A 16,407-nucleotide genomic window follows, 5' to 3' on the forward strand; every position below is an offset into this window, starting at 1 on the left:
TTTCCCCTTTGTTTTTAGTTAGATTAGGAATATGTGCAGGAAATTAAAATATATCTTAACTTTGTTCATCACTGACTTGTTGCTTGTCAAACCCTTTCTTTCCATAAGGGGGGTCTTCATAGGCTGAGTGATTGTTTGAGATGTATTAAATTAGTATATTTTTTAACTTTTTACAAAAAGATATACAAAAAGATAAAGAGTTGATGTAACTTAAAAAAGACATTAAAAAAAAAAGGGTAAAAGTGTCATTTTAATTCATGCCAAACAATATTGAATTGTGCCAAATTATTAGCGGATAGAATTTGAGGCAAACATGGTTTTTATTTTAGGGATAGTAGAGAGTTCATTAGAGATGCACTTAATAATCATTTTTAAACCAAGTAAATTGCCTTTATTTGTTAGAGCTTGTGACTCCTATGTGAAAAGTTATAGAATTATTTGAATTTTAAATTTTAAGAGATAGATTTTTTTTACTTTTTGGTCAATTAATAGGAGATTATTTACAATGAAAGAGAATTATGTCCAAACAAATTATAGAAGCCCAAGACACTAGTCTCATAATGGGAAAGAAATAGCCAACTCAACAAACCAACCACCTACGAGAGTGCCCCCACAAGGGGAAGATTTCATCAATCCTTGCATATAATAAGATTTGTCCCGCTAATGTCCGAAATAGAAATGTGGTGGCCAACTAACCTCATATTTATGAGATGAGAGATTATATATTCGAGAAATTAGTTAAGGTACAACTTTAGACATGGTTTTGAAAAAAATAAAATAAAATAAAATAGGTTTTGAATAAGTATTCTTTTTTCATATAAAATATATATTATCGAAAAAAATGATATAGTATCCTCAGACTCATAAATATAATAATGAGTTTAGCAATAAAATGAGAGAGATGACTTCACCCAACTTGAGATAAAATCAACTCCATTTATCCCATGTGCTTGACCTGATTAGTCGAGGGAATTGTATTTGAAAACTACCAAATCATTTTATTCCAATTATTTTCACAAAATATGACAAGATTAGAAAAGATAGAGTTAGAAATGAATATATTCGAAAATGGATAGGAGTAGTACCAATAGAAGATAAGTTGAGAGAGAATAGATTGAGATGGCTTGGTCATATACAATAGAGACCAACAGAGGCAGTAATAAAGAGATGCAATACAGTGACAGTAGATAGAAGTGTTGGAACAATCTTTTGTGTACAATAAATAAATGAAAACTAAATCAAATAAATAAAATTAATAACTTACAGAATTTATTTTACCGAACCGAAATGAATATTTAAAAAATCAAGTCGAGTATGTGACACTCTGTCCTTAAGACAGATTCGCCCCGCTATGGTGCTTACGGATAAAGGCGTCTATCTCCTAGGATACAATGATCTTCACAAATTGTAGTAACACTCCAAACAATTTGTACGGCGAACCAAACCTGTGTTCTTAACTCTCTAAATTTTATTCTAAAACTAGTATGAAGAATAATGATGCAAGAAAGCAAAATGAAGGCAACAAAATGAATTTTTTCTGGATATTTCCCCAACCTCAAACTCCTGTAAAATGTTGGAATTTATAGGCCAAAAGATCTATCCAAACAGGTACAAATTTTGAATGAACAAGTATACACTGTTTTAAACAGATACAGATTCAAAATTTGAACAGTTCTGTCACTATTTAATCTGTAAACTGCTGGAAACTGCTAGGCAATTTCTAGCAGTTATAAACCTGTCAAAAAAAAGTTTTAAATCTGTTCAAAATTTTAATCTGTTAAGGAATCAAATGAACAGGTACAAACAGGTGACTGCCCAGCAGTTTCTATCTGTTGGAAAACTACTGCAGTTAAAAGACCTGTCTGGCATAAATGAATATGTCCGGGTTCAAACAGATTTGAAAACTATTTGAACAGTTTAATCTGTTTTGGAAAAATGGATTAGAAGAGGTAACAAAGGTCAAAAAATTAAATTCAAGTTTTGAATTAATTTCGTGAAGAAATTTTGAAAAAAATTCAAATAAATTTTCTCCAAAAAATTAATATAAGAACTGACCCGACCCACAACCCACACCCAGCATGGCATAGCTCGGCCGGACGGACAGCGGTGGCGCGCGCGTGTGGTGGTTTGGGCTAAGGTTCACTTTGTCCATAACTCCTCCCTCCTACAAACTTGGGGTGCCCCTTGGGACCCAACCCAAGTGTTGTAATCTAGAACTTATATACATACAAAAGCTCTCTTAAAGTTTCAATGTGGGACAAGCTTTACAAGGAAACCCACATTTAATTCTTTAAATGTCCAATTCCACGAACCCGAAAACGACGTCAACTTCTCATTTACTCATAAATGGTTTTGACGAACCGTCTTCACTGTGTGACTTGCTATACGGCAAGGAACACGTCACCTCTTCGGACTCACCCCAAAAGACGTTTGGGGCCCATTCCATTTTGGGCTCAAAAATGGCCCAAAATAAGCCTTATAAAAACTAATTTTTCAACAATCCCCTACATGAATGGAATTTGATGGAGAGAAAACGCAGCAACATGATCTAATTACAGAAAGTACAGAAATTGAAAATATTCTGCAAATGATAGGTAACTTTTTGCTTTGAACCTTCCCTTGTGAGACACTATCGCATTTACTAGCTAACCAGTGAATATGATGTCTTGAACTGTTCAGTCGTTTGAGTAAACCAAGACAATAAAACTCACATAGTATATTATCAGACACAGTTTAGTTCTCACTATTGTATTCATTTTGGCCCTGAACAACCTAATCTTTCATGAGTGCTCTAAAGACTTGTAGCCCTTCACAAATCTCATAGAACTGACCCAGTTCACACTCATATAGGTGATTCTTATGAAGAGTATCCTGTCATACTCCACTAAGTATACCTAGATATAAGAATCATTAAAAGTATTACTTAACCTAAAACGCTGCAGACATCACTGTTTCATCATAGAAATGGGTAAGAGTTTGACTCTCCAGTGATCCTTATGAGTCATACACAACTCGGTTGTTACTTTGTACCTAGATCCTGGGATCTCCAGTCAACTAGGTTGGGTTTCCATTGTGGTAACTCTTATTTAATAGGCTTAAGTCCTATTTCCCTCGATGAATTCTCAACTAACTCTCTTGCTAACCCTTTGGTTAGTGGATCCGCTATGTTGTCTTTAGACTTCATATATTCAATGAAAATAATTCTATTAGAGAGTAATTGTCTTACGGTGTTATGTCGACGACGAATGTGTCGTGACTTACCATTATACATATGATTCTGTGCTCTACCAATTGTTGATTGACTATCGCAGTGTATGCATATAGCAGGTACCGATTTTCGCCACATTGGAATATCTTCAAGGAAGTGGCGAAGCCATTCTGCTTCTTCTCCAGCTTTATCTAAAGGTATGAATTCGGATTCCATAGTAGACTTAGCTATGCAAGTCTATTTGAAGATTTCCAAGATACAGCCGTACCACCAAGAGTAAAGACATACCCACTGGTGGACTTTGAGTCTCTAGTATCCAATATCCAATTTGCATCACAGTATCCTTCAAGTACTGCTGGATATCTAGTATAATTAAGCCCAATGTTACGAGTAAATATGAGATATCTTAGAACCCTTATAATTGTTTTCCAGTGTTTTACTCCTAGATGACTCGTATATCTACTTAATTTACTTACTACATAAGCTATATCCAGGCGAGTGCAGTTCATCAAGTACTTTAAGCTTCTAATAATTTGGACATACTCTAATTGAGAAATACTTTCTTGTACATTCTTAGAAAGAAACAAATTAACATCCATAGGTGTTCTAGCAAGATGATCATCATCTTTATTAAATTTGTCAAGTATTTTCTCAATGTAATGAGATTGTGACAAAGCATAACCTTCTGATGTTTTGGTAATTTTCATACCAAGAATTACATCAGCAATCCCCATGTCTTTCATGTCAAAATGTTTATTCAACATTTTCTTAGTAGTTTTAATCATATCATTATTATTACATATGATGAGCATGCCATCCATATAAAGACATACAATGACATAACCTTTGTCTGTATTTTTAATATAAACACATTTGTCGCACTCATTAATTTTGAATCCATTTGACATCATTGCCTTGTCAAACTTCTCATGCCATTGCTTTGGCGCTTGTTTTAAACCATATAATGATTTAACCAATTTACACACTTTCTTTTCTTTTCCTAGAATAGAAAAACCTTCTAGTTGTTCCATATAAATTTCTTCATCTAACTTACCATTTAAGAAAACGGTTTTCATATCCATTTGATGAATTTCTAGATTGTACAATGATACAATAACAATTAGCATTCTAATGGATATTATTCTAGTAACCGGTGAGTATGTGTCAAAGTAATCAAGACCTTCTTTTTGTCTAAAACCTTTGACCACAAGTCTTGCCTTGTACTTGTCAATTGATCCATCTACTTTCATTTTCCTTTTAAAGATCCACTTGTATCCTAGAGGTTTACAACCTGGTGGCAAATCCACCAATTCTTAAGTGTGATTTTGCAATATGGATTTAACTTTACTATTGACAGCCTCTTTCCATAAAGGAGTTTTAGGATTGGACATAGCTTCTGTGAAAACTCACATTTAATTATTCTTAAAAGAAAATAAATAAATAAATAAATAAATTAATTAATTAATTAATTAATTAATTAATTTTATCTAGAGTCTACCTAAAATATATAATAGTGTAAAAGTTAGTTTTAAATTAACTCAATTCAATCACTAATAAAGACATTATTAAGAATAATAATTTTGTGGGTATTCAATATTTATTGTTTATAAATTATTTTAATTAGGATTCAACATGATAATTATTCTTACTAAATACCTTAGTTAAAAATTTTAGTGTATCAATTTTAAGAAACTCACACAAATACAAATACAAAAAAAAAAAAAAACAGATTTTTGGTGGCAACTTTGCCACGTGTTTGTTTGCATGTAAGTGTAGGAACCTTCACCTCATTATGCATCGTTGGAATTGAGAGGCACGTTGGACTAAATGGAATGAAGAGAAAGAGAAAGAAGAGAGAGAGAGAAAGCCTCAGCAACATGTTTATATATATGCATGCTACTCTTTAATTAGAGCATGCAAAGAAAATCTGCGAAATGGAATAGGTTAATAAGAGGAGGAGGTTAAGGAGGTTACATATTTTTCTACTATTTCACTATTCCATTTCAATCCTACAACTAAGTAACAAAACCCTCTCAACTATCTCATTTTTTTTTAATTGTTGAGATTTTCAGATTATAGTCATGTGATAAAATGACTAATTTTTAGATAGAAATTTTTATATATATGTATATAAATTTTGTGATGTGTATATCAAATATTGAAAATATTGATAGTCTTAAAGTCATGGTATTATTGTGGAAATAGGCTTGCATGTGTAGTTTATACCATTAAAGAAAAGATTGACGATTTTCTTTAGTCCTTGAATCTGTCAGAAAATTTGTACGAATTTTTAGATAATTTTATACTCAAAATTTGAAGATGATTTCTTCTACAAAGTTGTTTATAATGATGTCTACTTCATCCATGAATTTTTGTAACAATTATGGAGTTTTGTACGAATTTATACAGATTTTTAACCAAATCTGGAGCTATAGGCAGATTTTACTATATGTTTGAAAAATCATTAAAAATTTTATATTTAACCAAATCTGGTAATTTCTAAACTAAAAATGAAATTTGAGAGTCTAGTTTCATAATAGATTTTTAGATTATGGAATTGATTTATAAATTTAAGTATGGAATTAATTTAAGAAAATGTGATAAATCTGTGTCATAAATTTTCTTGGAATTTTTCAGAATTATTTATAATTCATTTTTGAAAAATGCTTTCCAAAAAATGACCATAACGTGTTTATTGAGTATTCTGTAGATTTATATGAATTGTATAAGTAATTTATTTATAATTTTAATTACGAGTTATGTATTCTGAAAATTCTGGCAAATTAAGGAGGAATCAAAAAATTATCTCTTCAATTGTTTATTTGGACTAAAAATTTAATATTGTGCTAGTCTAATCTTGTAAATTAAAATCCATGCATGTGTGTAAATATGATTTATTGGTATCTAAATTATTATTTCATACCATGGTTTAAATAAGTTGTTTATTTAAATTTTATACAATTATTTATTATTGTGCGACATATGTAATTTTTTATGTTAAAAATTCTAATGAGTTGGTATAACATTATTTGTAATTAAAAATTGAAATTATTTTTAATTAATATCAAAACAAACTGAAATAATTAACGGCATATACAAAGTTAACAATTGACGGTTAATACCATTTGTTCAGGGTGAGCCTTGGTTTTAAAGAGTGTACGAAATTAAGGATTGACGGTTAATACCGGTTGTTCAGGGTGAGCCCTGGTTTTGAGAATTCTTAAGTAAATTGTGTTGCGAAACCCTAAGATGGCACGGGACTTATTTGAACCCTTTTCGGTATTCGGTTTTGGAATAAGGGTAGATGTGCATGTGGCACACAGGGAGGTTACGTACCCCTGGCAGACCGTTTCCTTGGGGCAGACCACGGATGCCACTACTTGGGTATATAACTTCGGACGTGGGCATCTCTAGTAGTTACGGTTTGTAACACTTGAATATTTGACCAAAGGGGGGTTTCAGATTAACCGTTGCCATGCTTAGTGGCTACTAAGAAAACCTCTTTGGTGAGATTTTGAGTGTCACCCAAACCATTAAAATTGTCGAAATTATTATAATGGTTGGTACATTTATTATGCTATTAAATTTTACTATTATTTTAATTATCATGATTTGATTATTTTCTCTTAAAAAGAATGGTAGGTTGGTACCGTTTTCTTACTGTGTTGCAAAACTCATGGCATATATTTTTGTTGCCCTGGCGTTTCATGCCAGATTATGTTGAAGAAAGGACTGAGGCTAAATTTGGAGCTGCTGCTAATATTGAACCTTGGCTAACTTAAAGTCAAGACTCCATCGAAATAAAATTTTATTACCCTTGGTATTAGTAATCATGAATGCTACAAAGTTGTTATAATATTGTATGTGGACTCATAATTTAGTTGTTAAGCTTTGACTATGTGAAAATCTAAATATTCCCCTAATTAGTTGTTAAAATCTTTATTTAGTAAGTTATTTGTTATTTAAATTTTACGATATTCTAAAAGAAAATTTGGGGCGTCACAACTTTTTTAAAAGTTAAAGGCTCATTTTCTAACAAAAATGTTAGAAAAATCTGGACCAAAAGATTATGAGGTTCTAGCACGTTTACTACGCCTAGATTCATGTTCCTCATTTTGATTTATCTCTTACTCTTGTTCTTGATCATGTTTTTTATCCTGACTAGTTATAGCATCATGAGATCTTTTGTTAATACTAGTCTCTTGTCCAGTTTTATTTGGAATACATGTTCAAAGAAATATGCATTCCGAGATTTAATAATAGTATTTATATGCATTTCGGAATGTTCGGACTTATGAATCAAAAATCGATATGCACTACTATTCATGGCATAACCAATGAAAATCCAATCAACAGTTTTGGGACTTATCTTAGTCTTTTTAGGATTAAGAATAGCCACTTTAACCAAATACCCCCACACTTTTAAGTATTTGTAGGATGGTACTCTTCCATGCCATAATTCATAAGGTATTTGATTCACTTTCTTTCGAGGTACTTTATTAAGTATATAATTAGTAGAAAGTATTGCTTCGCCCCTCAAGTTTTGAGGTAATCCAGAACTTATTAACATGGCATTTATCATTTCTTTTAAAGTCCTATTTTTTCTTTCAGCAATTCCATTTTGCTGAGGTGAATAAGGAGCGGTGGCTTGATGAATTATTCCATGTTCTTTACAAAACTCACCAAAAGGTGATTCATATTCACCACCTCTATCACTTCTTAGTTTTTTGATTTTTTTACCAAGTTGATTTTCAATTTCATTCTTATATTGAATGAAAATTTCCAAAGTTTCATCCTTGATTTGAATTAAATAAACATAACTATATCTAGTATAGTCATCTATAAAAGTGATAAAATATTTTTTCCCATCTCTAGTTTGAATTGATTTAAAATCACAAATGTCACTATGAATTAATTCAAGTGGTTCCGTACTTCTTTCAATTGAACGAAAAAGAGTTTTGGATAATTTTGCCTCAACGCAAATTTCACATTTATGATTTGAATCAATGTCAAATTTAGGTAAACATTCCATATTAATTAATCTACACAAAGATCTATAATTAACATGTCCAAGTCTACCATGCCATAAATTTGAAGACTCAAACAAGTAAGAAGAATATGTATTTTTATTAATAACAGAGGGTACAACAGTCATTACATTAATTTTTGAAAAGGCCATCAAACATGTAACATTTTCCTACATGCATCCCATTTTTGGTAAGTACAAATTTGTCACTTTCAAAAATTAGCCTAAATTCATTTTTACTCAACAAAGATCCGGAAACAAGGTTCTTGCGAATGTCCGGTACATGCAGCACATTATTGAGAGTGAGTTCCTTTCTAGATGTCATCTTCAGAATAATCTTTCATTGTCCTTCAACTTTAGAAGTTGAAGAGTTGCCCATAAAAAGTTATTCACCATTGTCCATCGTAGAATAAGATGTGAACATCTTTTTGTCGGCACAGATATGGCGAGTAGCATCAGTGTCCACCCACCATTCTTTAGGATTTCTGACAAAGTTTGCCTCGGAAACAACTGCAGAAAGATTTATGTCATCTACATCATTGGAAATATTGTCAACTTCGGTCATATGGGTTTGGGCAGGCTTTTTGCTTGTTCTTCTTTTACTTTTGCTTTTGCTACGGCAATCTTTGGCCCGATGTCCCTCTTTGTCACATATGTAACACTTGCCATTAAACTTGTACTTTTTAGTTTCCCCTCCTTTAGATAGCATTTTCTTCTGCCATCTTTTAAAATCAGTTCCTAAGAACTTCTTTGGTTTTTCACCATAATCAACTGGCACAGTCACAACAGGAGGGATTGGAGCAATTGCAACCACCACACTAGTACTTGTTTGGGTATTAATTTAACCAGTTTCAGTAGTCATGCATTCTAAATTATAAAACAAAATTATAATTAGAATTTTATATTACAAAGAAAATTTAAACCAAAACCACATAATTAAATTCTGTAAAATAAAAGAAACAAGAATTGTAACTTTTATTTTCAATTAATTTGAAAATAAAATAAAATTTTATTTAACCAAATTAATTCCACACAGAAAATTAAATTTCTGTAACACTTCAATAATTAAAATACTGAAATAAAATTTTAATTAATGAACACTCAGAAGATAATTTTTGAAAACCAAAATTAATTTCTGGCAAAATTTCACAAATAAATATTCTGAATTATTAATGACACCAGTATATTACTACTAGTTATCAAAGAAAATAGACAGTATATTACTATTATCTGTCAAGCAGTATATCACTACTATTTGTTTTCCAACCAGAATATTATTTTGTAAAATCACAGAAAATAATTTCTGAAAGAAGAAGAAAGAAGAAAGGAAATAAACGAAAAATTCTGTATAAATAGAATAATTCGAATCTGTCTTAAGATTGTTGGAACAATCTTTTGTGTACAATAAATAAATGGAAACTAAATCAAATAAATAAAATAAATAACTTACAGAATTTATTTTACCGAACCGAAATGAATATTTAAAAGATCAAGTCGAGTGTGTGGCACTCTGTCCTTAAGACAGATTCGCCCCGCTATGGTGCTTACGGATAAAAGGCGTCTATCTCCCAGGATACAATGATCTTCACAAATTGTAGTAGCACTCCAAACAATTTGTACGGTGAACCAAACCTGTATTCTTAACTCTCTAAATTTTATTCTAAAACTAATATGAAGAATAATGATGCAAGAAAGCAAAATGAAGGCAACAAAATGAATTTTTTTCTGGATATTTTCCCAACCCCAAACTACTGGAAAATGCTGGAATTTATAGGCCAAAAGATCTATCCGAATAGGTACAGATTTTGAATGAATAGGTATACACTGTTTTGAACAGATACAGATTCAAAATTTGAACAATTCTGTCACTGTTCAATCTGTAAACTACTGGAAACTGCTGGGCAGTTTTTGGCAGTTATAAACATGTCAAAAAAAAGTTTTAAATCTATTCAAAACTTTAATCTGTTAAGAAATCAAATGAACAGGTACAAACAGGTAACTGCCCAACAGTTTCTATCTGTTGAAAAACTGCTACAGTTAAAAGACCTGTCTGGTAAAAATGAATCTATCCAGGTTAAAACAGATTTGAAAACTGTTTGAACAGTTTAATCTGTTTTGGAAAAATGGACTGGAAGAGGTAACAAAGGTCAAAAAATTAAATTCAAGTTTTGAATTAATTTCGTAAAGAATTTTTGGAAAAAATTCAAATAAATTTTCTCCAAAAAATTAATACAAGAACTAACCCGACCCAAAACCCACACCCGCGCCCAGTACGACTTGGCTGGACGGACGGCGGCGACGCATGTGGTGGTTTGGGCTAAGGTTCACTTTGTCCATTACTCCTCACTTCTACAAACTTGGGTTGTCCCTTGGTGCCCAACCCAAGTGTTGTAATCTAGAGCTTATATACATACAAAAGCTCTCTTAAAGTTTCAATGTGGGACAAGCTTTACAAGGAAACCTACATTTAATTTTTTAAATGTCCAATTTCACGAACCTGAAAACGACGTCAACTTCTCATTCACTCATAAATGGTTTTGACGAACCGTCTTCACTATGTGACTTGCTACGTGACAAGGAACACGTCACCTCTTCGGACCCACCCCAAAAGACATTTTGGTCCCACTCCATTTTGGGCTCAAAGATGGCCCAAAATAAGCCTTATAAAAACCAATTTTCCAAAAAAAAGTGTTAGAAAAAAAGGCAGACCTAAATTAACGTAGGTTCGTGAAGTAAATAGAGATATGAATCTCCTTAATTTGATTTACCAAATGACCATTGATAGAGTCGAGTGGAGAAGAAGAATTCATATAGCTAACCTCATTTGATGGGACTTAAAGTTTGGTTTATTTTCACAAAACAATTACTCTGTTTAGTTTCAGTTTTCAGAATTCACCTTTCAAAAAATTTTACTTTTTCGTTTTCCGTATTTTTTTGTTTTCATTGAATTTTTTTAATATTTTAAGCATTTTTTTTTAATTCTTAGACAAACCTAACATAAATATACCTAAAAAGTATAATATTTGTAAAAAAAATCTTTAAAAAATTCACTAAATACCAAAAATACAAAAAAATAAAAATTCAGTATATTTTTCATATTTATTAATTTTTTAAAATATTTTTTCACAAATATTTTACTACTTAGATACATGTTGTAACGACCCTAATTTTTCGTAAGTCTTATTTATTATTATTACTTTATTTTATTTTTGCCTTTATTGTTGGACATGTCTCTTGGATTTCTTTTGTTTTCTTAAGCTTAGGGTTGATATAAGTTTATGTATTTATTATTATTTTTTTATAACTTTAGTATTGAGATAATTTGGCATGGTTTGTAACCGTACATTATTTAAGTTATTTTGACTACGTATTGTTACTTTAATGTTGGAGGTATTGGTTAGTTATGAAATTATGGTGGATGGTTTGGTTGGTGTTTAGTTTTTTTATTTCACCCCTAAGATTTGGATGATGGAATATTAATTGGGGTTTAGTCCTAATTTAATATTTAATTGTCTAAATTTGGGGGCGTGACAATTTGGTATCAGAGCTCTAGGTTACCCTAGACTTGTGAGAGTTTAGGTGATCCTCGAATTATGAAAACATGGTTTAGTTGGTTTAGTTTGGTGGTTGAATTTATTCTACGTATTTATGAACGAATCTTTTTGTGTGTTTACCTTGAAGGTGATGGCTGGAAGGTATCTTTAATTTTTTTTAAGAACCCATTAGGGTACTTTTTGGTACTAGTGCCTCTCATTCTTTCATATCTAGTAAGTTTGTAGAAAGTGAACATATTGTAACTACCTCATTATCTAGACATATACGTGTTGAGACCCCTTTAGGAGGGGCAGTTACTCTTTATGAGATGTGTAAAAATTTTGAGATTGACTTTGTGGGCAAAGTCTTGTACGCGGACCTAATTGTGTTAGGGTTTGAGGGGTTTGTAATTATTTTGGATATGGATTAGCTGCAAAAACAGTTTGTGACTCTAGATTGTGCTGGAAGGACTGTAAATATAGATATTCCCAGTATGCCACGGCTTACCCACACTTCTAGCGATGGAGAAGAGTCGGTGATAACGAGTTTTCTATGCTCGGTAGAAATCCTTAAGGAGGATATTAGTGAGGTAGATGTGGTGCGTAAGTTTAAGGATGTATTTCCGGAGATACCTAGACCTCCACCTCAACGGGTAGTAGAATTTCACATTGACCTAGTGCCGGGAACTGCACCGATTTCTAAAGCGGCATACAGAATGGCGCCTAAAGAGCTTGTGAAAATGAAGAAACAGTTGGAAGAGATGCTTCAAAAAGGGTTCATACGTTCAAGTAACTCCCCATGGAGAGCACCTGCGATCTTTGTCTCCAAGAAAGATGGCACTCTCCGTATGTGCATAAATTATAGAGAGCTAAACAAGGTGACTATCAAGAAACAAGTGTTCGCTACTTAGAATTGATGACTTGTTTGATCAGTTGAAGGGGGCAGCCATGTTCTCTCAATTTGATCTCAGAACGAGTTACAATCAGATGAGTGTGTCAGAGGAAAGTATATCGCTTACTGCTTTTCAGACCCGGTATGGGTTGTACGAATTTCCTGTAATGCCTTTTGGTTTGACTAATGCTCCTGCCTATTTCATGGACTTGATGAATAGAAGTTTTCAACCATATCTAGATAAGTTTGTGATTATTTTCATAGATGATATCCTGGTGTATTCTAAGAATGTAGAGGAACACAGAGAACACTTGAAAGTTGTATTGCAGACTTTGAGGGAGCCGCAGTTATACATTAAGTTAATTAAGTGTCATTTTTGGAAGAAAGAAGTTCGATTTTTGGGACATGTTGTATCCAATCAAAGGATAGCGGTAGATCTTGAAAAAGTTGTTGCGGTCAAAGAATGAAAGCAGCCCACGAACCCTACAGAGGTGAGAAGTTTTTTAGGACTAGCTGGTTATTACAAGAGATTTATAGAGTAGTTTTCCACTATTGCAGTACCCATAACCAAGTTGACCCGCAAGAATGTGAAGTTCTTATGGACAGATGATTGTGAGACAGCTTTCCAGGAGTTAAAGCAGCGGTTGACTACAGCACCGTTGTTAACTATACCAGTACAAGGGGAAAAGTTAGTAGTGTTTACAGATGCGAGTGGAACTGGGTTGGGATATGTGTTGATGCAGCATCAGAAGGTTGTATCTTATGCTTCTCGACAGTTAAAACCTCATGGGAGACGATACTCTACTCATAACTTGGAGCTAGCAGCAGTTGTTTTTGCGTTGAAAGTGTGGCGACACTACTTGTTTAGGAAGCGCTTTGAGTTGTACACAGATCACAAGAGCCTCAAATATCTTTTTTCTCAAAAAGAGTTGAATATGAGGCAACAGAGATGGGTTGAATTCGTCAATAGTTATGATTTCGAAATCCTTTACCACCTAGGGAAAGAAAATTTGGTCGTAGATGCACTTAGTCGACAACATGGGATTATAGCTTCTTTGATGATTCAAGAATGGAAGTCCTTGGAGTTAATTTCGATGCATGATGTTCAACCAATAGAGAGTACTGAGAGGGCATACATTGGTAGTTTGATCGTACAGCCGACGTTATTGGGTAAAGTTTGTTAGATGCAGAATTTAGATGGGTTTCTCATCAGCAAGCTCGATGACCTTGTAGTGGATTTGATCGATGATTGTCTTACTGATTGGTCTGTGGACTCAGATGGGAGACTGCGATTCAAGGGCAGGTTGTGCGCACCTAACATAGTTGAATTGAGGAAAGAGATTATGGATGATGCTTATAGGACCCGATATATTATTCACCCTAGCGAGACTAAGATGTATCATGACCTAAAGAGGACGTTTTGGTGTGAAGGTATGAAGAAGGACGTAGGAGAGTATGTTTCTTCATATTATGTGTGCCAACAGGTTAAGGCAAAACACCAACGACCGTTTGGATTTTTGCAGTCTCTTGAGATCCCTACTTGGAAATAGGAGTACATCTCTATGGATTTCATGGATGGATTGTCGCGGTCTAAGCGAGGCAATGAATTTGTTTGGATGATAGTGGATCGACTTACCAAGTCTGAGCATTTTATTCTTATCAGTGTTCACTGAACTACGGATAAACTGGCTAGGCTGTATATTCGAGAGGTGGTGCGACTTCATGGCGCACCAATTTCTATAGTTTCGGATCGTGATCTGATATTTGTGGCAGAGTTTTAGGAGAGCTTTCAGCATGCTTTGGGTGCTAGGTTAGACCTGAGCACGGCTTATCATCCTTAGACGGATGGGCAAACTGAACGGGTAAATCAGATCTTGGAGGATATGTTGAGAGCTTGTGTCATCAATCTTGGTGGTAGTTGGGAAGAACACTTGCCATTAGTGGAGTTTGCTTATAATAATAGCTATCACTCCAGTATTAGGATGGCACATTTTGAGGCTTTGTATGGGAGGTTATGTCGATCACCTGCTTGTTGGATGGAGATAGGAGATACACCGTTGTTAGGGCCAAAGTTGGTGAAAGAGACCATGGAGAATGTGAACATTATTCGGAAACGTATTAAGACTGCACAGAGTCGTTAGAAAAGTTACGCTGATAGAAAATGTAAGGGGGTTGAGTTGAATGTTGGAGATTTTGTGTTTTTGAAGGTTTCACCGATGAAGGGTATCATGCGGTTCAGAAAGAAGGGAAAGTTGGCCCCTAGATTTGTGAGACCATCCGAGATCACGGAGAGGATTGGTAATGTGGCTTACAAATTAGCTCTACCACCTATTTTAGCTATGATTCACAATGTGTTCCATATATCTTTATTGCGGAAGTATGTGCAAGACTTTTCCCAAGTAGTATCACCAGAAGTGTTGGAGATTAGTGATGATCTAACGTATGTGGTGCGATCGGTTACTATTCTAGTTCAAGATGTAAAGCAGTTGCGGCGCAAGAAAGTGAACTTGGTTAAAGTGCAATGGAGCGAGGATGAGAATAATATCACTTGGGAATTAGAAGAGAAAGTTCGGCGTATGCACCCGGAACTTTTTGCTTAGTACTCTCTCCTATCGAATCTCGGGACGAGATTCTTTTGAGGTGTTTATATTGTAACGACGCTAATTTTTCGTAAGTCTTATTTATTATTATTACTTTATTTTATTTTTGACTTTATTAATTGCGTGGTTACATGAAAATTTAATGTGGTATTTAATTAATTTAATGTGTTATTTAATTATATATAATTAATCTAAATATTTATATATTTATATTTGTTATATAAAAAAAAGGTGTTATATATATATATATATTTAATCTTATATTTATATTTATATATCTTATAATTATGTTGTATTATATAATATAATATATTATAATAGTTTAGTAAGTTAGAATAGGGATTAGGTAATCAAAGAAAAGAAAAGAGTAGTGCTGTGTGCGGCGGCAAGCCGAGAGAGAGAGGGTATGCATCAATGTGTGGGAGGAAGAGGAAAGGGGAGAAGAAAAGTTGAAGGTTTTATTTTGGTGGCTCTATTAATTCTCTTAAGTGATTTTTTGATCTTCAAAAAATATTATGAGTACAAAACTCACTTACCTTGATTTATATTTAATTCATTATTTTTATTTATTTGATGTTGAATTGATTTCGTATTTGCATGTAGATAATTTATCGATTTTAATTATTTTAATTAGTTGTGTATGTAAGGTTTAGGATTTTTAGATGATTGATTGATTTTAATTATTTAGATTAGTTGTGTATGTAAGGTTTACGATTTTTAAATGATTGATTGATTTTAATTATTTTGATTAGTTGTGTATGCCAAGTTTAGGGTTTCTATATATATTTATTTTATGGTTGTAATTATACACATGGACATATGAAATTAAAATAAATTAGGAACCCATAGATAAAGTTCTTACATTCCATCATGACTCCATGGATTGTTATTTTATTTGAGTGTTGGTGAGAAAGAGTGTATAAAAAAAAGTGAGGATTATGAGATTTATTTGAATGCCTTAGGCTTGGCATTGTTATGTTTGTTCTCATGAATAAGATGTTGTGCATATATATTGTTGCCTCGTTCTCATGAGTAGACGAATGCTTTGATACACGCACATACGTGTATGCTAACCATCCAGGGAGTGTAAGTCAAACTCGGGACGATATCCCCGTGCAAGTTTGGCTTCGGAGCGGTGTTAGGTATAC

Source organism: Camellia sinensis, chromosome 4 (assembly GCF_055761805.1).
Source record: "Camellia sinensis isolate YWXY chromosome 4, ASM5576180v1, whole genome shotgun sequence".
Lineage (NCBI taxonomy): Eukaryota > Viridiplantae > Streptophyta > Magnoliopsida > Ericales > Theaceae > Camellia > Camellia sinensis.